The sequence below is a fragment of the Lolium perenne genome, chromosome 3 (genome assembly GCF_019359855.2).
Source record: "Lolium perenne isolate Kyuss_39 chromosome 3, Kyuss_2.0, whole genome shotgun sequence".
Lineage (NCBI taxonomy): Eukaryota > Viridiplantae > Streptophyta > Magnoliopsida > Poales > Poaceae > Lolium > Lolium perenne.
In genome coordinates this window covers 134,920,691-134,943,523 of record NC_067246.2, presented here as the reverse complement: position 1 = coordinate 134,943,523, position 22,833 = coordinate 134,920,691, and the positions used below count along the sequence as shown (strand labels likewise).

Sequence of the window (22,833 nt, the reverse complement as noted above, 5' to 3'; positions counted from 1 at the left end):
GTATAAGTAGGGGGCGGCGATGTGGATTTCCTGGGGCCCGTATTCCGCCGAAAGACGGACCGAATACGGGGCCTTCTAGACCCGGCCCAAACCGCGCCTGCTCCGTATCCCACCGGAATTTTACAGGGTGGACTGGTTTTAAGGGGCCTGGTAGACATGCTCTAACAACGGTATATATAGTACTGTAGGAGCAGTTGGCTCCTGAGTCATGTCCCACTTCGAGGAGGACACATAGTTGGATTGGACTAGTGGATGGGGCGCCCCTTGGGGCGCCTCCTCACTGGTCAGTTGCGTATCAATCTTAGTCATGATTCTGCTGCACTGTCTATCAAGTCGAGTGTACAGGGACAATGATGTACTCGACTATAACATGAAGCAAGCAGTCGTATCATTTCAGATGTCCATGGATTACAATTACAGAAGATATTTACTAAACCTTTGTTTTCATACAATAGATCAGATCAGGTACATAAAAGAAAGTATGTTACAGAAAATATGCAAGGAGGGAATATCTATGGACTATGGCTTGACATGTTAATCTGAAATCTCAGCTATTACAGAGATATATTATTTGTATTCGTTGCAGCAACTCTCAAATGTGTACTAATATCTAGCCCCACGAAGGGTATCTACCAGGTGGCAGTGTTAGATCAGCAGATGAACAATCCCCGCAACTGCTATTCTTAGGCTTTCTTCATCCGTCCATACGCGCGCCCAAGAGACTGGTGGAGACTGGTTAGAGCCATCGACCTACGATTAAAAGGAAAACCTCGGATTCCAAGAGCAAGGTGGTAGAAAGAGCATAAATGAAAATCGGTAACTCCAAACTACAGACGATTATCATCTGGAACAATCCAATACAACAAAAGGACGAACCTCATGGAGTCCCTCTCCTCATGGTTCAAAACAAATTGTGACGTGTGTGTTGTGCAATGGTATTGTTTGCTCGAGGAACTGTCAAATATCCCACTATAAGGCATGGAGAAGCTAGCTGCGTTGTTTACTATGACAGTTATTTTTCCACATTATTCTTGCATGACTAATAGCTAGAAATCATACCTTCTAGAGAATAAAAATGTGCCAAAAGCTGAAGAGTACAAACAAATATTCAAAGAATAGAATTTGTAGCAAGTTCACAAAGCAGTTCAATGAAAAAAACAACCAATTTCAGAACAAATACCTAAACTACAGCCGCGTCATATTCTTAGCTATCACCAGGCAACAACATATAAATAAAATAGTGCCAGGAAATAGAACAGCTGAGTCGTGCCATCGACCGGACCAATTGCAAAGCACTGCATAGACTGCATTATACAAAAATAACACACTGCCGATTCCAATTTTCTTAGAAGTAAGAAAAGAAATGGCAGTTGGCACGAAAAACAAGTACAGAATAATTTGGTTGAATGCATCAACTTCTGCTACATAGATAGCAGCTTTAAAGCTCATTAGGGGACAAATCTGGCCTCACAGATCTCATGGTATCCTTTGCTAATCCATATCAAAATTCATATATGACCCTTAGAGCTATTTGTATGATGGTTTGTTTCTTGTGAGCAGGAACAATTGCGCTCAATTCCTTTATTGCAGACTCATACTCTTAATGAAAGGAAAACATAGCATGCATATCTCATGAGCAAAGAGGTAAATATGTGAGCCATGTGAACTAACCTGCTTCCACAGATCTTCAGCCTCTGATCCAATGATCATAGGCGCACGCACACAGTCTTGGAGCGATCTTCCTTTTAGGCCAATTTAATCAATGTCAGGGAACTTGTAACACCAGTACATGAGCTCTCCACACATATGCATATTCATTCGTGTAATTGATATCACCTGGAGAAGCATGCAAACTGAATATCAAAGCATGGTAACATGCGTAAAAATTATGAACAATCAACTATGTAACGTGGCCAATAGCACAACACTCATTTAATCTGGGAAAGTGTACAGCTAGTTAGACAACACAATACTAAGCTGTATTTTCCACTGGAGGATTTCCTATAAAATTAAAAAACATAACATCATTAGAGAACAAATGTAAAACCAGATTAAACTTTCGTATGATGTGAAAAATAAACTCACTCTTTTTCAGCTGACTCAAACACAACTAAAACAAGATGAAGAATGTCCATACGATTTGCTGCAGCTATCACCTGTATGCTACCCAAACCTCGGTTGGAATGGTCATTTAATTGGTGGATTAGCACCTGGAAAATCAGCAAGTCATACAATGATTTGCTCAGATAAGAACAAAATAGAATAATTCTAAACAAACTTTTGGATTCACCAAAAAATATAGAGTCCAAGAAGTTAAAAGACAAATGGTTTTAATAATAATCAGACGAAATTTCTATAGAGATAACCATGCATGTTTGAAGCAGTACGAGTACTCGTGTTTTTAAATTCACCTTCACCTGGATGCAGATCTTTCCCAAACTCGATGTCAGTTAAACATGGCTTGCTGCTCAATGCCCAAGTAGCCAGAAATCCTCCATGGTTTGCTGCTTCGCTCCTGCAGCAGTGACTTTTTCAGGAGAGAAAGGATAACAAAAGAAAAAAGGGAGACAGAGAGATGTGGTGATTGGTGAAGGACATAGCCAGACAGGGTTGGCCGGCTACCTATAGTTGAGCTCCTTGCAAAATATTATATGGATAGAGGAGATATGCTGGACGGCGGTGACCTCGGTAGGATTCAATCCGAGCTACGAGATTACCAGGACGGGGAACTCACGGGCGCATCAGCGCGCTCAGGTCATGGCATCGCTGCAGACCCTCGATCCAGCGCCGCCATGTCGAGGAGGGGGCGCGGGGAATGGGCGAGCAGAGACGGCTCTCCTGGCCAATGAATCATCCACCTCAAGAATCCCGCCGCCATGTTGATGTTCGCCCGCCGCCTCGCCATGGCCTCGCGGACCACCTCGCCTCGGCCGCCGGTGCCCTGGCCACGGAGGAGGATGATGGTGCGGGAATGACGGCGCAGAGGACACCGTGGTGGTGGAGGAGGCGAGGGAGAGGAGGCGGTGCAACAGTGGCGGGGAGGTCCGGGAGACGAACAGAGCAAGACAAGAGGAAAAGATCAGGAGTGGGAGAGAAAGACGGAGGCCAGCGGGGGGCTCGATGCCTGTTTAGCTGTTCTTGTCTCTTTCGTTTCTTCGTAGCAAAGGAATCCCGGTGAAAAAAAACACACGTTACCAACGAAGTTACGCACCCTAACAATTACAGGTGGACACATTGAGGGGATGGCCCAACGGCAGCCACACTATCAAAGATGGGGAAAGTGCCCTGTGGCTCCTTTTCTGCGGCTATACTGAGCGCATCACGTGGCCCAGTTTTCTGAGGGAAAGAAACCACGCCCTGTCAATGCGAGCACAAAAACCCGTACCAGAAACAGACCATGACACGGCGGCCCACCATCAGCTAGCACCCATGGGCAATGTGCAGCGGGTACATTAGATGCGGTCTCTCAGCTCCAGCAAACCACCGCACGCTAGCGACGTGCAAAGGAAGGGCTGTGCTCCGGTGTCCCCCCCTGGCGAACGATGTTCAGGTGGTAAACGTGCGTTTGGTTCGTGACCAGAAAATATGGATGATCTCATCCCAAAAGCCGAATATTTCTGAGAAAGGCTGGACCATATGATCCGTGAATTTCATGACTAATCTCACTAGCCGCCTGAGAATCCATGGCCGTCGACGCGACTCCGACACCTGCCACCGTCGTATGTGTGGCTCCGCAGCTCAGCGGCGGCCACCATGTCACGGCGAGCGGTGGGCTTGCTTTTCCGCGTGGCTCCCCAGCTCGACATCGGCGGCCTCCAGGGCACCGTAAGCGGCGGGCTTGATTTTCAACGTGGCTCCCTAGCTCGGCGGCGGCGGCCTCCATGGCGTGGCGAGCAACGAGCTTGCTACGTCTGCGTCACACCCAGTCGACAGAAATGGCCTCGCTAAATATGTGCGGGTAGTGACCTTGCTAGGCACGGGTAGGCGGCCGCCCGCTAGGTCCGGCCTCCACCACAAAGGGAAAAGGACCCGTTAATTACATATTAACCGGTGTGTTAATGGCATATTATCTTTTTTTATTAATCGTTAATTAAACATATTTTATCCCATCCCATCCCGTACATATTTGCCCATGAACCAAACACACATGTTAAGTCAACCCACGAAGGGGTATCAGCAGATCCTAGCCGTCTAAATAGAACGTCGTTCGCTAGGGGGGGACACCGGAGCAAAGGAAACAAATCGAGAGAAGCTGCTACCGTGGAGCGCCCTCGCATAGGGCAAAGGGGGTCGCACTTACTTGTACTCAATTCTTCATCGAGTCCTATAATTTCAGCAAGCCTGCTCGTAGCTAGGGTTGCAGCTCGGCGTCCCACGAAGTCCCGCAAAAGTGAAAATAGGGCAAAGTTTAGCTGTTGGGTTGTTGGGTTGTGCAAGGAAATACGTCACGGTAGAACAAAATTCGTCCTGCATCCAGTCCCGCATGCAACCCTACTCGCCGTCTACTCGTACGTACCTGACCGAGTGACCGGTCATAAAATTTCAGCAAGCCTCCTCTCGCGATCGCAACTTATCGTCATCGTCCATGAACACGGATGTTGGCCGCTACGACAGCACCAGCTCCCTCCGGCCGATGGCACTTGAGGCGGGCTTGGTGGCTAGGCGGCTGTCGGAATACGTCCATGGATGCCACTCGATCTCATTCCGTCGAAGATGCGCGCGTAGTTGGGGTCGGAATGAGATCGAGTCCCTTGATGAAGGCGAGACAGACATAAACAGTACCATACCTTGTTCCTCATTTTCAGCCGTTGGATCAAATCCCCGGGGAGCAATCTCCGGGGGACACCACGGCCAGCACCCAAAAGCTCGTCGTCACTAGCCAGCTCGCTGGCCTCGACATTGACATCATCGAGGTGGGATTCCCAACCTCCTTGCCCGATGATCTCGATGCAGTGCGCTCCATCGCCATCGAGGTGGGGAACACGCCTGTCGGGAAGGACAGCCACGTGCCGGTCATTTGCACCCTCTTGCGGTTCAACAAGAGGGGCATCGGTGCCGCCTGGAAGGCCATGCACCCCCCATGCGGCTACTGTGGGCTTTTGGGGACCCCGAGTGGAGATGGTCTTATGCCCATAGTCTTGGATGTGCTGATGTTAAGTTCGACCCCGAGGACGCTCGCAGGTAAATTTCAAACTCTACTCTTTTAGAAAATAATAATACTTTCTTTGATCAATAATTAGTGTCGTGGATTTAAATCTGAACTAAACCCACGACATCTATTATGGATCAAAGGGAGTACTAAATTCCAATATGGTCGATCTACATGTCCAATTTGTTTAATTATGACTATAAAATAGGTATGACAGTCTTGTTTCTAGAAAGTACAATCTGGTTTCAAGCTGTCATTTCATCTTTCATGTGCTCTCCAAATTAACTATGGATACAATTACGGAGCACTCGGGTGCTAGTTAGTCCATCCAAGCATTCGCTCTAAAAATAGAAAGTTTAGCAAATGAAGACTATACGTGAATTTAATGTCATGTGTTTTTTTATAAGTCACAACATTTAGACCATTTATCGAATTTGTGATCCGTTTTCACTGTTGGGCCTCTCACAACGAGATCTTCGAAATTAGATCCCATTTGCATGTGTTTCGACAATTTTTTTTCCGAAAACCAACTCAGTTGTTGTAGGAAAGCAATTCTATTGCGGCGAAGCAACTTCGTAAAAAGAGTTGGTTACACTACTTTCTTGGCATATTTATTAGATATGGGTAGAGTGATGATCCCACTTTTGAACATTTTATATTCAGATGCAAAATCCTAAATAATGCACTAATTTTGGGAGAGCTCTCCTATATTTGTTAGAATACTACTTTTATGATCCCATCATATCATCGCTCGCTTGATCATTATCAAGTATTTGATTTTGGAAGACAACCCTTTCTTTTTCTGTATTTTGTGCCATCATGAAAAGTGTTGAGGGTTTGGTTTATTTGTTGGAACCTTGCTCTATTTGGGAGTTGGTTATCTTATTCCTTGTTTTGGGTTTAATATTGTGTTGATTTGATTCTTTGATATAATTTGGACAACCTTTGTTTCTTGATTTAACTAGTTTTTTGTCCAAATTGTATTTTCATTTGGTTTTTGAAAGTCTTGTGCATGCATATTTACTATATGTATATTATGTGGCATGCTTTACTTTCTTCGATCCAATATATAGGGTAAACTCCATCAAATCCTAATTTGGCTAAGATGTGCATGACCTTCAATTTCATATCTATATGCACCTATTTATGTGGAGTTTGTTCTATATGTTGTACTGTGTCTAACTATTTTGGACCTAATTAGTTTGGGGACCATATTGTACTTACCTTTATATTAGGTACAATGGAGATATATTGGATGCTTGTGTCACTCTTAGGAAGAAGTGGTGACTCAGTGGTAATTTGAGGCAAGCTCGGATGATCAACAAAGTCATATCTACTACATCCACACCAATACTATCTCGGTAACAAGTATCTTCGCATGCATACTTTTCTAGCATCCAAACTTGTGGTTGCATATCAGCATGAACCTCTTTATTTGCAAATAATGTGCTTTGTGCAAAGGTCTTAATGAAACCTCGTTATTGCAAATTGAGTTCTTTATTTTGGTATCCTTTGTTTGTGATACTTGTTTCCTTTCTCAAAGCATCTCATCTATCTTATTTCCCTTGTTGGTATTTTCGATTCGGTTGAAGTTCATTAATGTACAATACGATAAAATTGAGTCTGTGGCCATGCTATCAAGCAATTATCTTATTGGTATACTGTATGACTTCATGTCGGATATGATGCTCTAATTGTCTTGTATATATTTTGTGTGTACATGTTTCTTTGTGGATAAATATCTTCATGATATTATCTACTTAGAGAAAGTTATACACATGAGAGATGATACATATACATTTGATATCTTATTTATTTATTTATTGAGTTTTGATTGGTCATGGTAAGTAATATCATTCATTGAAGACTATGATGATGCTATTTGCTCATTCTTATAATAGTCTTATAATATGCTTTATCATGCCTTTCGCATATCCTCTTGATTGAGCCTTTATTATGGAGCATCTTACTTTTTTGCTCAACCATTTGTTTGTTTTAAGTGCTAAGCTTACTTTTTCTTATCTATGATCTATTGCGAATGTTTGTGTTTTAAATGGTAATGAGGGAGTGAGGATTCCATGTTATGCATATTTTATTCAAATGCAACATTCTAATTTATGCATGTACCTTAGGGAGCTTCCTCATTTTATTTAAAGTATATTGTTGCGGTGATCATAAGAGTTTATTTCACTTGGTATCTTTTTATTTAAAAAATATTATAGGAGTGATGGTTCCATGTTTGTGCACCCATATTCCAATGTAAATTGTCTATTTTGTGCAAAAATCTTGGGGAGCTTCCTCATAATATTTAGAGCACTCTTATTTATCTTTTCTTAATATCCATCTTTCATTTGGTACCTTCTTTGGTTCATTTGATTGCTTGCTTCCTTTGTTGAAGCTTCTTAACTTTTATATCTCTTTGCATTTGATTACACTCACATTATGAGAAATGCATACCTTATGGAGGAACTCTCACTATATTGGCCTTCTAAATTTTTCACCCATTTCGGCAATTGTTGCCAATGGGGGAGAAGTTTGGAGGGTTTAAAGAAATTTGGTTTATGTCTTTGCTTTGTGCTTATGCATTTCACTTTCTTGCTTTGCATCTTGTTACTTTTCATGGTTGAATATTTAGAGGAAACTCCACCAGGCTTTGATTGCCAATATATACAATGAAATTTAAGTTCATTCACACGTGCATATATTATGTGGGAGTTTTCTCTATATATTCAACTTGTTTGTTACCTTAAATTCCTTATATATACCCTCTCAAAGATACTGTCATCAATTACCAAAATGGGGAGATTGAGAGTGCATGGATCCCCCATGTGTGGTTTTGGCAATCAATTACAATCCCTATGGACTAAAGTTTGCATTGAGTTATAATTGTAGGAGTTGTCCATAGGCAATGCTTGGACCATATGTTGGCTTCAAGGTTGCAATAATAAGAAATAAAGTGAAGTTCAAGATGAACCAACTCAAAGAGATCATATGCTTGAATTTTGCCTTTCATATGGTGATCATGGATATGTGTAGATACTCCAAAGAAGAAGCTCTCCCATAGTGTAGTATGGGGGAAAAATTCGTAAGACTTCATCAAGCAAGCACAATCAAGAAAGGAGTTCCATTTTGTTGCGGTCAAGATTGTCATCACTGGGCTCAAGTGGAATGTGCAAGGTTAAGGTTTTATCTTTATATGGTCTCTTTATTACCGGTATCGTGGTTTAGTTGGGAGACCGGGTTATAGGTTAGTTGCCACACTATCAAGGGGTTCTCGAGTGAGTAACTTGATCGCCTCGTTCGGAGAGAGTTCAAACCTTTGCATCCTTGCATAATATTTCTTGGTTGTTATTTGGATCTTATCCATATGGTGTTTTAGAGCTTGTGCTTATTCTCACGACAATCTCTAGTTCATCGAAAACAGATTCCTCATGAAATACTTGTTGTGTTTTCGATATTGGAGTTTTTCCCGATTCTTCGTTTTGAGAGGTTTAACCTCTAAATGCATGGAAAATTCTACCACTTGTTCTTTATATTTTCACACTTTGTGGGGTAGCTCTTGTCATCCTCTTTCCAACTTAAATGGTTTCACCTAAATCTGAGTTTCCTAACTCAAGTTGTTGCATTTTCCTTATTGGAGGTGTTACCGGTTTAGCTCTTATAGGTAGGTTAAAACTTTGCCCTTTTGATCTTATACTCCATGGTTGTACTATGATGTTTCCCTTCATGATCTTGTAGAGATTTTCATTGTGATTCCAAGGAGCCCAAGATCATCAAATTCGGAGTCCTGATGTGAAAATGGCAACGTTTTTGGTGTGCGGTGCGTTGCCAACCAAAGTGGTCCGGCCACGGGCCGGAAGGTCCGGCTGGGCCGGACCACTCCGGCCCCCAGTCCGGCGAAAAGGTCTCGGCTTTCAGATAAGTCACCGGAATGGGTCTGGGGACGGCCGAACATGTCGTGGTATCGTCACGACATAAGCCATGGGGTGGCTCAAGTGGAGTGGTTCCGGCCTTGGCCTACGACGGTTTCCGGATACGGGTATGAGCACGAGCAACACAAGCAACGTACCCAGGTTCGGGGCCCTCGTATGGAGGTAACACCCATACTCCTGCTCTAGAGTGTATATGATGTAAGACAGTACAATGGTGCTCCTTGAGCTGTATCCGGCTGGGAAGAGGGCTCGAGGTAGACGAAGGCCTCTCTCCCGAGCGGTGCTAAATGTGAAGTGAGAATGGATCGATCGTCCCCGTGCAAGGGGTGGTAGTCCGGCTTATATAGAGCCTGGAACATTACAAAGAAGTCCCTACAGCCTATGGTGCCGGTTCCGCCGGCTCCGACTCCTTCGCGCCTTCCCGAGGCACCGTGCCGCCCGCCTGTCGGCCCTGTCTTGTCCTTCCTGTCCTGCCTAGCAGGGACAGGACGTGCCAAGGGCGGCGTGTGATACGTCTCAAACGTATCTATAATTTCTTATGTTCCATGCTACTTTTATGATGATACTCACATGTTTTATACACACTTTACATCATTTATACGCATTTTCTGGCACTAACCTATTAACGAGATGCCGAAGAGCCAGTTGCTGTTTTATGCTTTTTTTGGTTTCAGAAATCGTACAAAGGAAATATTCTCGGAATCGGACGAAATAAAAGCCATACTTCCTATTTTCCACGGAAGGTTCCAGAGCACCAAAGAGGGACCAGAGGGGAGCCAGGGGGCCCCACCCCACATGGCGGCGCGGCCAAGGGGGGCACCCCCTATGGTGTGGGTCCCCCAGGACCCCTCCGAGGCTGCCCTTCCGCCTACTTAAAGCCTCCGTCGCGACAACCCTGAAAAGATAAGCCACGATACGGAAAACCTTCCAGAGCCGCCGCCATCGCGAAGTCAAGATCGGCGGACAGAAGTCTCTGTTCCGGCACGCCGCCGGGACGGGGAAGTGCCCCCGGAAGCCATCTCCACCGCCATCTTCATCGCCGTTGCTGTCTCCCATGATGAGGAGGGAGTAGTTCTCCCCCGAGGCTGAGGGCTCTACCGGTAGCTATGTGGTTCATCTCTCTCCCATGTGATCTTTATGTGATCATGAGCTTTGTATCACTATTAATCTATGTGCTACTCTAGTGCTGTTATTAAAGTATTCTATTCCTCCTCCATGATGTAATGTTGATAGTGTGTGCATCATGTAGTACTTGGCGTAGGTTATGATTGTAATCTCTTGTAGATTATGAAGTTAACTATTACTATGATAGTATTGATGCAATCTATTCCCCCTTTCATAGCTATTGTTGACAGTGTGTATGCTATGTTAGTACTCGGTCTAAATTGCAACGGTCTATTATGCACTCTAGAGGTTACTTAAATATGAACTCCGGATGTTGTGGAGCTTGTTTACTCCGGCTTGAGGTGTGCTTTTATAGCCCTACACAACGAATGGTGTTTGTTATCCAACAAGAGAGTGTAGAGTAGCTTTATTTAATTATGTGATCATTGTTGAGAGTGTCCACTAGTGAAAGTATGATCCCTAGGCCTTGTTTCTAAGTATTGAAACTCCGTTTCCAACAAGTTCCACTGCATGTTTATTCGCTGCCGTATTTATTTCAGATTGTTATTACCACTCATATTCATCCATATCACTTGCATTTCACTATCTCTTCGCCGAACTAGTGCACCTATACATCTGACAAGTGTATTAGGTGTGTTGGGGACACAAGAGACTTCTTGTATCGTAATTGCAGGGTTGCTTGAGAGGGATATCTTTGACCTCTACCTTCCCGAGTTCGATAAACCTTGGGTGATTCACTTAAGGGAAACTTGCTGCTGTTCTACAAACCTCTGCTCTTGGAGGCCCAACACTGTCTACAGGAATAGAAGCGTGCGTAGACATCAAGCTATTTTCTGGCGCCGTTGCCGAGGAGGTAAGGTAAAAGGTATTCACATCCTCCGACTACTAAGATATTTCCTAGCACTGTTGCCGGTGTGTGAGTGCTCGAAGCTATTTCCTTTAGATTCTGCAATTGCATCTTTTTGTTTCTTGTTTTTATTTCACTAGTTAGGCTTAATGGAAAACAACAAAAAATTTAGAGATCTTTATGAAATTTATCTTGAGTTAGGACATGAGGTGTTTGAAGAGAAAATTAAAAAACCTATGGAACTTTATATGCATGCTAAAGGCAATGTTATTAGTATGAATGCTTTGAACACCATTGTTTCTAATGCTATGGAAAATTCTAAGCTTGGGGAAGCTGGTTTTGATGAGCATGATATTTTTAGTCCCCCAAGTTTTGAGGAGAAAAATTACTTTGATGATACTTTACCTCCTATATATGATGATTACAATGATGACTATCATATTTTCAGTCCACCTACTATTGAGGAGAAAATTAATTATGATTATACTATGCCTCCTATATTTGATGATTATGGTGATGAGAATAATAATGATAGCTACTTTGTTAAATTTGCTCCCACTATTACTAATAAAATTGATTATGTGGAGAGTAATGATACTTTTATGCATGTGAATAAGAATGCTTTATGTAATGGTTATATTGTTGAGTTTGTTCATGATGATACTGAAAGTTATTATGAGAGAGGGAAACATGGTTATATGCATCTTAATAATATTAAGTTTCCCCTCTTTATGTTGAGAATCTTGAAGTTACTCGTGTTTTATCTTCCTATGCTTGTTACTTTGCTCCTCATGAATTTATTTGTGTACAAGATTCCTTATCATAGGAAGTGGGTTAGGCTTAAATTTGTTTCATACTTGCTTTTTGATGCTCTCTTTTGCTTCTACTCTTATTTCTTGCGAGTGCATCATTAGAATTGCTGAGCCCATCTTAGTGGCTATAAAGAAAGCACTTCTCGGGAGATAACCCATGTTTTTATTTTGCTACTGTTTTGTTGTGTCTTGGAAGTTGTTACTACTGTAGCAACCTTTCCTTATCTTTATTTTATTGCATTGTTGTGCCAAGTAAAGTCTTTGATAGTAAGGTTGATACTAGATTTGGATTACTGCGCAGAAACATATTTCTTGCTGTCACGAATTTGAGTAGGTCTGTCTGTAGGAAACTCAGAAAAATCTGCGAAAATTCATGAGTAATCCTAATATATGTACGCAACTTTGATTCAATTTGAGCTTCTTCATCTGAGCATGTTAAGTGCTTCTAAAAAAAATTGTCTTTACGTACTGTTCTGTTTTCACAGATTCTGCCTTTTATTTCACATTGCCTGTTTTGCTATGTTAGATGGATTTCTTTGTTCCATTAACTTTCAGTAGCTTTGTGCAATTTCCAGAAGTGTTAAGAATGATTATGTCACCTCTGAATATGTGAATTTTTGATTATGCACTAACCCTCTAATGAGTTTGTTTTGAGTTTGGTGTGGAGGAAGTTTTCAAGGATCAAGAGAGGAGGATGATACAATATGATCAAGAAGAGTGAAAAGTCTAAGCTTGGGGATGCCCCCGTGGTTCATCCCTGCATATTTCAAGAAGACTCAAGCATCTAAGCTTGGGGATGCCCAAGGCATCCCCTTCTTCATCGACAACTTATCAGGTCACCTCTAGTGAAACTATATTTTTATTCCGTCACATCTTATGTGCTTTACTTGGAGCGTCCGTATGTTTTTATTTTTGTTTGTGTTTGAATAAAATCGGATCCTAGCATTCTTTGTGTGGGAAAGAGACACGCTCCGCTGTTGCATATGAACACTTGTGTTCTTCGTTTTACTCTTAATGTTCATGGCGAAGGTTGAAACTGCTTCGTTCATTGTTATTCGGTTGAAAACAGAAAATGCTTCATGTGGTGATTGGTATATGGTCTTGAATAATTTGATACTTGGCAATTGTTTTGCTCAAATAGATCATGTTTAAGCTCTTGCATCATGTAGTTTGCACCTATTAGTGAAGAACTACTATCGAGCTTGTTGAAATTTGGTTTGCATGATTGGTCTCTCTAAAGTCTAGATATTTTCCGGTGAAGTGTTTGAACAACAAGGAAGACAGTGTAGAGTCTTATAATGCTTGCAATATGTTCTTATGTAAGTTTTGCTGTACCGGTTCATACTTGTGTTTGCTTCAAACAACCTTATTAGCCAAAGCCTTGTACTGAGAGGGAATACTTCTCGTGCATCCAAATCCTTGAGCCAAAACCTACGCCATTTGTGTCCACCATACCTACCTACTATGTGGTATTTGTCCTGCCATTCCAAGTAAATACTTCATGTGCTACCTTTAAACAATTCAAAAGTTATTATCTCTTATTTGTGTCAATGTTTTATAGCTCATGAGGAAGTATGTGGTGTTTATCTTTCAATCTTGTTGGGCAGACTTTCACCAATGGACTAGTGGCTTCATCCGCTTATCCAATAATTTTGCAAAAAGAGCTGGCAGCGGGGTTCCTAGCCCCTTAATTAACTTTCATTAATAATTCTCTTCACATGTTTTGCTCTGATTCATCAGTAAGCAACTTAATTTTGCAAATAGACACTCCTCCATGGTATGTGAAATGTTGGAAGGCACCCGAGGATTCGGTTATCCATGGCTTGAGAAAGCAAAGGTTGGGAGGAGTGTCATCTCTAAATAAAACTAAAATAAATAGACACTCCTTCATGGTACGTGAATGATTGGAAGGCACCCGAGGATTCGGTTAGCCATGGCTTGTGAAAGCAAAAGGTTGGAAGGAGTGTCACCCAAAAATAAAAATAAACTAAACTAAAGTACATGTGTAAACAAAAGAGAAGAGGGATGATCTACCTTGCTGGTAGAGATAACGTCCTTCATGGGAGCCGCTCTTTGAAAGTCTGTTTGATGAGGGGGTTAGAGTGCCCACTACCATTCGTTGACAACAACAAACACCTCTCAAAACTTTACTTTTATGCTCTCTATATGATTTCAAAACTTGAAAAGCTCTAGCACATGATTTTATCCCTGCTTCCCTCTGCGAAGGGCCTTTCTTTTACCTTTATGTTGAGTCAGTTTACCTACTTCTTCCTGTCTTAGAAGCAAACACTTGTGTCAACTGTGTGCATTGATTCCTACATACTTTCTTATTTGCATTCATCATATTACTTTGTGTTGACAATTATCCATGAGATATACATGTTGAAGTTGAAAGCAACTGCTGAAACTTATATCTTCCTTTGTGTTGCTTCAAAACTTTCTACTAAGAATCTATTGCTTTATGAGTTAACTCCTATGCAAGTCTTATTGATGCTTGTCTTGAAAGTACTATTCATGAAAAGTCTTTGCTATATGATTCAGTTGTTTAGTCATTATCTTTACCATTGCTTTGAATCACTTCATTCATCTCATATGCTTTACAATAGTATTGATCAAGATTATGATAGCATGTCACTTCAGAAATTATCCTTGTTATCGTTTACCTACTCGAGGGCGAGTATGAACTAAGCTTGGGGATGCTTGATATGTCTCAAACGTATCTATAATTTCTTATGTTCCATGCTACTTTTATGATGATACTCACATGTTTTATACACACTTTAATTATACGCATTTTCCGGCACTAACCTATTAACGAGATGCCGAAGAGCCAGTTGTTGTTTTCTGCTGTTTTTGGTTCCAGAAATCCTACAAAGGAAATATTCTCGGAATCGGACGAAATAAAAGCCATACTTCCTATTTTCCACGGAAGGTTCCAGAGCACCGCAGAGGGACCAGAGGGGAGCCAGGGGCCCCACCCCACATGGCGGCGTGGCCAAGGGGGGGCGCCCCCTATGGTGTGGGTCCCCCAGGACCCCTCCGAGGCTGCCCTTCCGCCTACTTAAAGCCTCCGTCGCGAAAACCCTAAAAAGATAAGCCACGATACGGAAAACCTTCCAGAGCCGCCGCCATCGCGAAGTCAAGATTGGGGGACAGAAGTCTCTGTTCCGGCACGCCGCCGGGACGGGGAAGTGCCCCCGGAAGCCATCTCCACCGCCATCTTCATCGCCGTTGCTGTCTCCCATGATGAGGAGGGAGTAGTTCTCCCCCGAGGCTGAGGGCTCTACCGGTAGCTATGTGGTTCATCTCTCTCTCCCATGTGATCTTTATGTGATCATGAGCTTTGTATCACTATTAATCTATGTGCTACTCTAGTGATGTTATTAAAGTATTCTATTCCTCCTCCATGATGTAATGTTGACAGTGTGTGCATCATGTAGTACTTGGCGTAGGTTATGATTGTAATCTCTTGTAGATTATGAAGTTAACTATTACTATGATAGTATTGATGCGATCTATTCCCCCTTTCATAGCTATTGTTGACAGTGTGTATGCTATGTTAGTACTCGGTCTAAATTGCAACGGTCTATTATGCACTCTAGAGGTTGCTTAAATATGAACTCCGGATGTTGTGGAGCTTGTTTACTCCGGCTTGAGGTGTGCTTTTATAGCCCTACACAATGAATGGTGTTTGTTATCCAACAAGAGAGTGTAGAGTAGCTTTACTTAATTATGTGATAATTGTTGAGAGTGTCCACTAGTGAAAGTATGATCCCTAGGCCTTGTTTCTAAGTATTGAAACTCCGTTTCCAACAAGTTCCACTGCATGTTTACTCGCTGCCGTATTTATTTCAGATTGTTCATCCATATCACTTGCATTTCACTATCTCTTCGCCGAACTAGTGCACCTATACATCTGACAAGTGTATTAGGTGTGTTGGGGACACAAGAGACTTCTTGTATCGTAATTGCAGGGTTGCTTGAGAGGGATATCTTTGACCTCTACCTCCCCGAGTTCGATAAACCTTGGGTGATTCACTTAAGGGAAACTTGCTGCTGTTCAACAAACCTCTGCTCTTGGAGGCCCAACACTGTCTACAGGAATAGAAGCGTGCGTAGACATCAGCGTGACGTAGGCTAATCTAGCCTCAGCCGTAGCCTGCGGCGCCCGGGGAAGCCGGGCCATGATGGCCTGTCCAGAGGGGGAGCACTGTTTCTCTACAGTGCCCCCTGATCTGTGGGATTTGATATCCTTGGTGGACTTTTCGGACCCGGATGAACTTTCCGGAGCCTTCTCCTGCAAGGTTTGCCAGCTCCGAGCCGGTCAGGGGAAAGTGGAACCAAGCCGGACACGACATGTAGAATCCGGTCCTGGCCGTGGCTCAATGGACCACGGCTAAGCCATCGTAGACCTAGTTTTAGCCAGCCCACAAGGCGGCCAGCCATGGCTCCAGCCGCTGCTCCTCAGCCGGCCTTTGCCGCGGGCTAGCCGGCCCTGAGCCGACTGCTCCCAGTCTTTTGCCATATCCGGGGTCTTCCCCCCGACATTAGCCCCTGAAGCTGGCGAGGTCCTCCGTAAAGAAGGACCTGGGCAGGTTATTCCTGGTTGTTCATTATTGATCTCATGGATCCTGCTTGAAAAGCAACTGGAGGGGCCGGCTAGGAGTTTCCTGCGGCCGGCTGCCCCTTTCCGGCTTGCATCTTCCGGCTGTTCTCGAGCCGGATGCTGATTCGGTTTTGTAGATTTTCTTTGCATAAGTGTTGTCGACGTTTCCAGCTTGATGGAGTAAAGTCCGGCTTGTGTTGGATGACGCGACCGGCTTGGCCTGGCCGCTACGAATTCACCACCGCCTCGGGGCATGGGCCGTGACTTGATCGGCTCTGGCAAGATTCTCTGGGCCCAACCAAGTGTGTAGTCACATCACTGCCGGCCCGGGATCTTCTGCGGCCAGGGCTGACGTGGCTTCCGGGAAAACTGCCGGCTCGGAACAGTTTTCAGTAACATACGAAGTTAGTGGGGATCGTGGGCACAGTTAATCCCACATCGCCGCCCACGACCCCCACCTACCGGCCGCTATAAATAGGGCGTAGGGAGGCACCGAGGCATCCTTCGCTCACTCTTCTTATTCCTTGCTCCCCTTCACGCGGTGCTCTCTCTCCTGCTTCCTCTGCTTCTCCACGCAGCGCACGGTTCCTCCGGCGAGCTCCGGCGAGACCTTGCACCTAGACGCGACGGAGCCACTCCTTCGACACACTGCCGCCGTGCAGCCGTTCCGGCGCCACGGGGGGCCGTCCTTCTACGGCGCGCGCTTCTTCACCGCCATCCTCGTTGTCATCTTCCTTGTTATCAACAATGGCGGACATGGCGCAGCCGAGCGGCTCTTGGGAGGGCTCGACCACGACCATCGACGAGCTGCAATGCCTCCACCGCACACACCGCATTCCACCGGGAGTGGCGGTGCGAGTGCCCGGGGAAGAAGTTGTGTCGGTGACGCAGCCCGGCGAGCGCGTGGTCTTCACCACGCACTTCGACCGCGGGTTCGGGCTGCCGGCGAGCCCGTTCTTTCGCGGCTTCTTGGAGTTCTTCGGGCTCCAGCTGACGTGGGCATTACCCTTCGGGTAACCGACATTGCCCTATCCTGTATTGACTAATTGGAGGCCCATGAAGACACTTGGAGGCAAGATGGGCCACCTGGACGGCGCACCGGAGGAATCCTTGACTGACAAGACAAGGAAACAGCCGAACAAGGAAAGATTAGATGCGAAAACTGCTGTAAACCTAGACGTACTCGGTTAGACCTCTTGAGACCTGGCCACCTATATAAAGGCCAGGAGAGGGGCTGCCGAGGGACACAATCAATCGTAGCAACCTTAGCCACCAGAAAGTTTAGAGCTAGGTCGCCGCAGCGCTTAGCTTCTCGACGAGATCTCAGGCGAACTATTTGGCACCCCATTGTAACCCATTATCATCATAATCAAGAACAGACAGGCAGGACGTAAGGGTTTTACCTCATCGAGGGCCCCGAACCTGGGTAAATCGCTCTCCCCGCTTGTCTGTGAACCGATGTCTCGTGTCAGCTTGCAGGATTCCGCTAACCCTAAGCCCCAATCGGAGGGCATTGCCGAGGAGTACCCTCGACAATTGGCGCCGTATGTGGGAACCCTGTCGGCACAAGATCGGACATCGGCGGAGCCCGTCATGTCATCAGCAGCTTCATCAACACCATCATCGCCTCATCTGGGAAGCCCGATTCGTTTCGGCTCCTATGAATTCACCCCGCATAGCGACTCATCTCGCTCGACCTTCTTCGATCTGCAAGGCAACATGGAGATGACCTTCGAGAGCGTCCACTACAACATCAACTCGGTAGGAATCCTTTGACTGCTGGAATCGCCCATCTCCAGATCGACGAGCCCAAGCGCATCGTCATCACTCGACCTTTCGGCTGGCCTGACAAGCCCGCCGAGTTTGCCCGCGCCTTCGACTCCCCGTTCGGCATCTTCCATGTCCGTTGGATCTGACGATCCCACGTCTTCGGAGCCAACCTCGTACTACTGCTTGAACTGTGACACCAGGCACGGGCTGGGATCGAGCGACACACGTCCCGAGGAGTCGCCCGAAGAACGGCGCCCCATCAAATTTATGTTGCTAATAGGGAAGACGGAGATCGCACCCCCCGTTCCAGCAGGCGAGCTAGTTTTGAGAATAGCGCCAACAACAACAACAGCGACTACACCATCGCAGAGGAGGAGTGGGCAGCAGCCAGGGCAGCCGTGCTTAACAACACGCCGCTTCTGGCAAGAACCACGGTCGGCACCCTCAATGCTTACCGCTCCATATTGGAGAAAAATCGGGAGCGGCTATCCAAGGAACAAGCCACCCTCGAGAGACGCTTATCTGCGGCAGACCGATCCAGCGAGCGACGAAGGGGCTCGCAGGGAAGCGCCTCTCGAAGTACTCACGGGGCAGGCAAACATCGATCCAGAATATCCAGGCTCTCGGAAGATGATGCTAGAGAGATAACATCGAATCTGACCAAGTCCTTCATGACCACAGACACCGCGGGCATGCCACGGCCAAAAACTGTCGCGGGCGCGACCGCCAACCTCGCTGCATACCTCATCAATCAGCACCCTGAAGGTTCCATGGCTCAAGCCCACCGAGGTGCCCTAGAAAGTCTCGCGATATTGGGAGACAATCTTGTCCCGAGAAAGGACAAGACCACGTTGCAAGCTAGTGGCTCAAAGCACCGTGCAAGAGACGCTCGGGACGAGATCACCCAGAGCAGGATCGACAAAGCAAGGCGGCGCCGCGCCGCCAGGGAGGAATACGACAGCGATTCGTCGGATGAAAGTCAGGAGAACGACGGCGAGCTTAGGGGAGCCGATTGTTTAAGCTACAAAATTCGGGAGGCGATGCCACCCAGGAAGTTCAAACCCACCCCTACTGACGCTGCCAAATACGATGGGCAGCAGGAGCCAAGGTCCTGGATAGACGACTATCTGCAGACTGTGATTCTGCAAAAGGGGAATCGGATAGCAGCAATGCAGTGCCTGCTGCTTTACCTAAAGGACTCTGCGCGAGCCTGGTTAAGGGGTCTGCCGAAGGGTTCCATCAAATCATGGGACGACCTAGTAGAGGCCTTCGTTGCCAACTTCCAAGCAACGTACAAAAGGCCCATCGGGATCAAAGAGTTACGGCATTGCCAACAAAAGCAGAAGGAATCGATGCGCTCATACATCGGGAGATTCAACAAACTCCTGAACGCTGCAGAAGACGTATCTGTCGACAGAGCAATCGACGCCTTCAGCTACGGCATCCGACGTGAAAGCTACATAGAAGAACTCGGACGCAAGAAGCCGAAGACCATAACCAAGTTGATGGAAAACGCCAACAGCTGGGCCGATGGCGAGGACAACGTTCGAAAGCCGCGACAGCGCAGTGATGACGAAGACGATGATCAGCCGAAGCATGACTCGGGTGGTCGAAGGGATCGCAACAAGAGAAGGAAGAACCACCGCTATGCCGACAACAACCTGGTAGCCGCAGGGTATTCTGATCGGCAGGATGATCGGTATGACGACAGACGAGATGACCGACAGGATGACAATCGGAACAACTCTGGGAACCGTGGCAACTATAAACCACGACAACAGAGGACTCCCGAACTGCCCTACGCTGAGCAGATCAACGCTCCCTGTTACTTGCACTCGTATACCGATTCCAAGGACGGTAAAACGAAGTCCAGCCACTTGCTCAGGGATTGTCGGTAGTTCATTGACATGCACAAACTCATCCAGCAGGCAAGCCAGCAACAGCTACCACCACCACCACCCCCACTCCCACCGCAACATCAGGTCCAGCAGGCTCAGCCTCATCAACCCAACGAGGCATTTCCACCACCACGTGGGCAGATGAGTATGATTCACAGGACAGGTGTTTTAAGAAGAGAAATGAAGAAGCTCACTCGAGAAATCAACCTGGCAGAAAGCATCATGGCGAACATCCCTGAGTATGTCGAGTGTTCGTCTCAGAACATCACGTTCAGTCGAGCGGATCACCCGATGACTATACCAAAACCAGGACAGGCTGCCCTAGTAGTCGAGGCGCAGGTCGGAGGGTTCAAGATGAGCAAAGTCTTCATGGATGGTGGAAGCGGACTCAATCTGATATTCCTTGACACAATTAAGAGTATGGGAATCACCATGAGAATGCTAGAAGAATCAGACACCCGCTTCCATGGGATCCTCCCCACTTCACTGGCGTACTCTCTTGGCAACGTTTACCTGAACGTCGTCTTTGGCAAACCCGACAATTTCAGGAAGGAAAAGATCGAGTTCGAAGTCGTGAACTGGGAGTCGCAGTATCACGCTATACTCGGGAGACCAGCTTATGCCAAGTTCATGGCTGTACCGCACTATGCATACCTCAAGCTGAAAATGACTAGGAACAACGGGACAAACATTACAGTCTATGGAAGTTTCTCACGTTCGGACAATTGTGATCGGGACTTTCAGAGGATCGCCGCTAAGTTTGGCCTGCGGCAGGAAATTGCTGACCTTCCATCGAAGACATCGTCACACAGTAATAAGGAAGGAGAACGCGTCAGAGGAGCAAAGAAGAAGTCAGCCGACCTCGCCCTTGAAGCTTCGGCAGCTCAAGCTTCGGCAGGAAAAGCTTCGACAGTTGATGGCGCATAAGACATAGGAGGCAGCAAGACACTGACAATCGCTGCCCAGACCCCTGGTGAAGTCGACGACGCTGCAAAAAACACCAACACAGTGACCAAGCTAGAAGATGAGAAGAACCCCTTCAATACTTAAGCAATCTACTAGTGTTTAGTTTCCCTTTCCTTTTCAAGCAGGGCTCTCGCTTTTTTCGCCCTTTAGTCTCTTATTTTTTAATAAGAACTTAAGTTTTGATTCCTTGAAAAGCTTTGCAGTTGACCGGAGCACCTAAACCACATCTTTGTAAACCTTGCCCACGCCCCGTGGCGAACGATGGTCCAACATAATACGCGGCAAAGGATCATGCTCCGAAAAATGCCTCTATGAGTGCTACAGGATGCAAAACAAACAAGGACATTAACCCTTCCCTCTGCTATAGATGCCTCTACGAGCGCCGTAAATAGCAAGAGTCCAGAAGTACATATGAACACAACCCACGTTCGATATTTTACTTATGGAAATATCAAAGAACAACGGGTTCATCGGCAGTCATTACACCCAAAATATTCGGGAGTGACTGTCGAAGCATACATCGGTTCAAATCAAAGTTGCGCATACAACGGGATTAGCAAAACCCGCAACACGAGCGGATCACTCAAAAGGTTTGCTGACCAACGAATACACATACGAGCAATTAAGATTTGCTCCTTCAAACTTTGCCAACGGCATCAATACGGTGAAAATACATATACATGTATCTACCAAATAAACAAGTTTCGACTAAACAATCCTAACACTTGGATCAAGAAGCCAAAATATCTATTTACAAAAACAATCTTAATTTCTGAAATCACCCTTGCGGAGTGTCTTTTTCTTCAGGTACCTTTGAATCCTTCTCAAGCTTGTCGACAATCATATTGGCGGGCAGCAATACCTTCGGGTACAGCGTCTCCAAATCACCAGTCGCGTTGGCGATAGACAACAAACTCGCTGAAGGATAACGCGGAAGGACGAGGGCAAGTGTAAACCTGGCCCCTGCAAAGACCTGGGCTCGCACCAAGTCCCGAATCTTCTTGGTATTTCCAAACTCCGACATCAGAGTTAGCAGCGTAGGAGGAACTCTGTTCAAAGGAAACATCGTCCTCCAAACTACCCTCAGAGCTTTGTAGCACTTGTCGAAGAAATGGTGGACCTGTTGGACCCGATCCTGAAAGTGCACGACAGCTGAAGCCTTCAACTGCTCCCGCCAGAAAATCTCTTCGGCTGATGATAGCTGGGTTAATGCGTGTACACGCTCATGGACCCACTTGTTCTCTTCAGCATGATTCAAAGATATGACTGGCAGAGTAATTAACGGAAGATCAGGAAAATACGTTTTTGGCAGAAGAGCAATGAATGCAAGGATCAGGGAACTTACAGTTTAAACTTTCGGTGGCCTTGTGGAGTTCAGTAAGGGCATAGCGTTCTACGTCAGCCGCAATTTCGCCCTTCTTCTTGATAATAGCAGCTAAGGCATAGGTGCTGCGCAGATCCTTCTTCAACTGCGTGATCCGATCTTTCATACGTTGGATCCGATCATCTTCAGAAAGAGCAGCCGAAGAATCTTCGACAGATGCAGGCACGGGGAACACCTGCAAGAAACAGCGTCAAAAGCATGACAGAACGATTCACTCCAACATCGGAAGGTACTCCCATCGGGAGAATGCAAGTGACAATATCATAACAAAGAGTGTGCTAGCAACATTGCCAGCACAAAGTTTATTACAACCAAAGATTATCCAGCAGGACAGTGTTTCACAT

At 45.6% G+C, this 22,833-nt stretch overlaps 1 long non-coding RNA gene across 7 annotated transcripts; it reads right to left on the bottom strand.

Moving 5' to 3' along the window:
- Positions 1-408: 408 nt before the first annotated feature.
- On the bottom strand, positions 409-3,120 carry LOC127342505 (uncharacterized). 7 transcript variants are annotated; one of them, XR_007876715.2, is made up of 4 exons: positions 2,623-3,119; positions 2,418-2,515; positions 877-2,210; positions 409-750 (listed from the first exon to the last, which is right to left on the bottom strand). It is a non-coding gene; the product is annotated as an uncharacterized lncRNA (long non-coding RNA). The 7 variants fall into 7 exon arrangements; XR_007876716.1 differs by having other exon boundaries at positions 409-2,001; positions 2,086-2,210; XR_007876717.2 differs by having other exon boundaries at positions 409-1,836; positions 2,086-2,210.
- Positions 3,121-22,833: the final 19,713 nt, after the last annotated feature.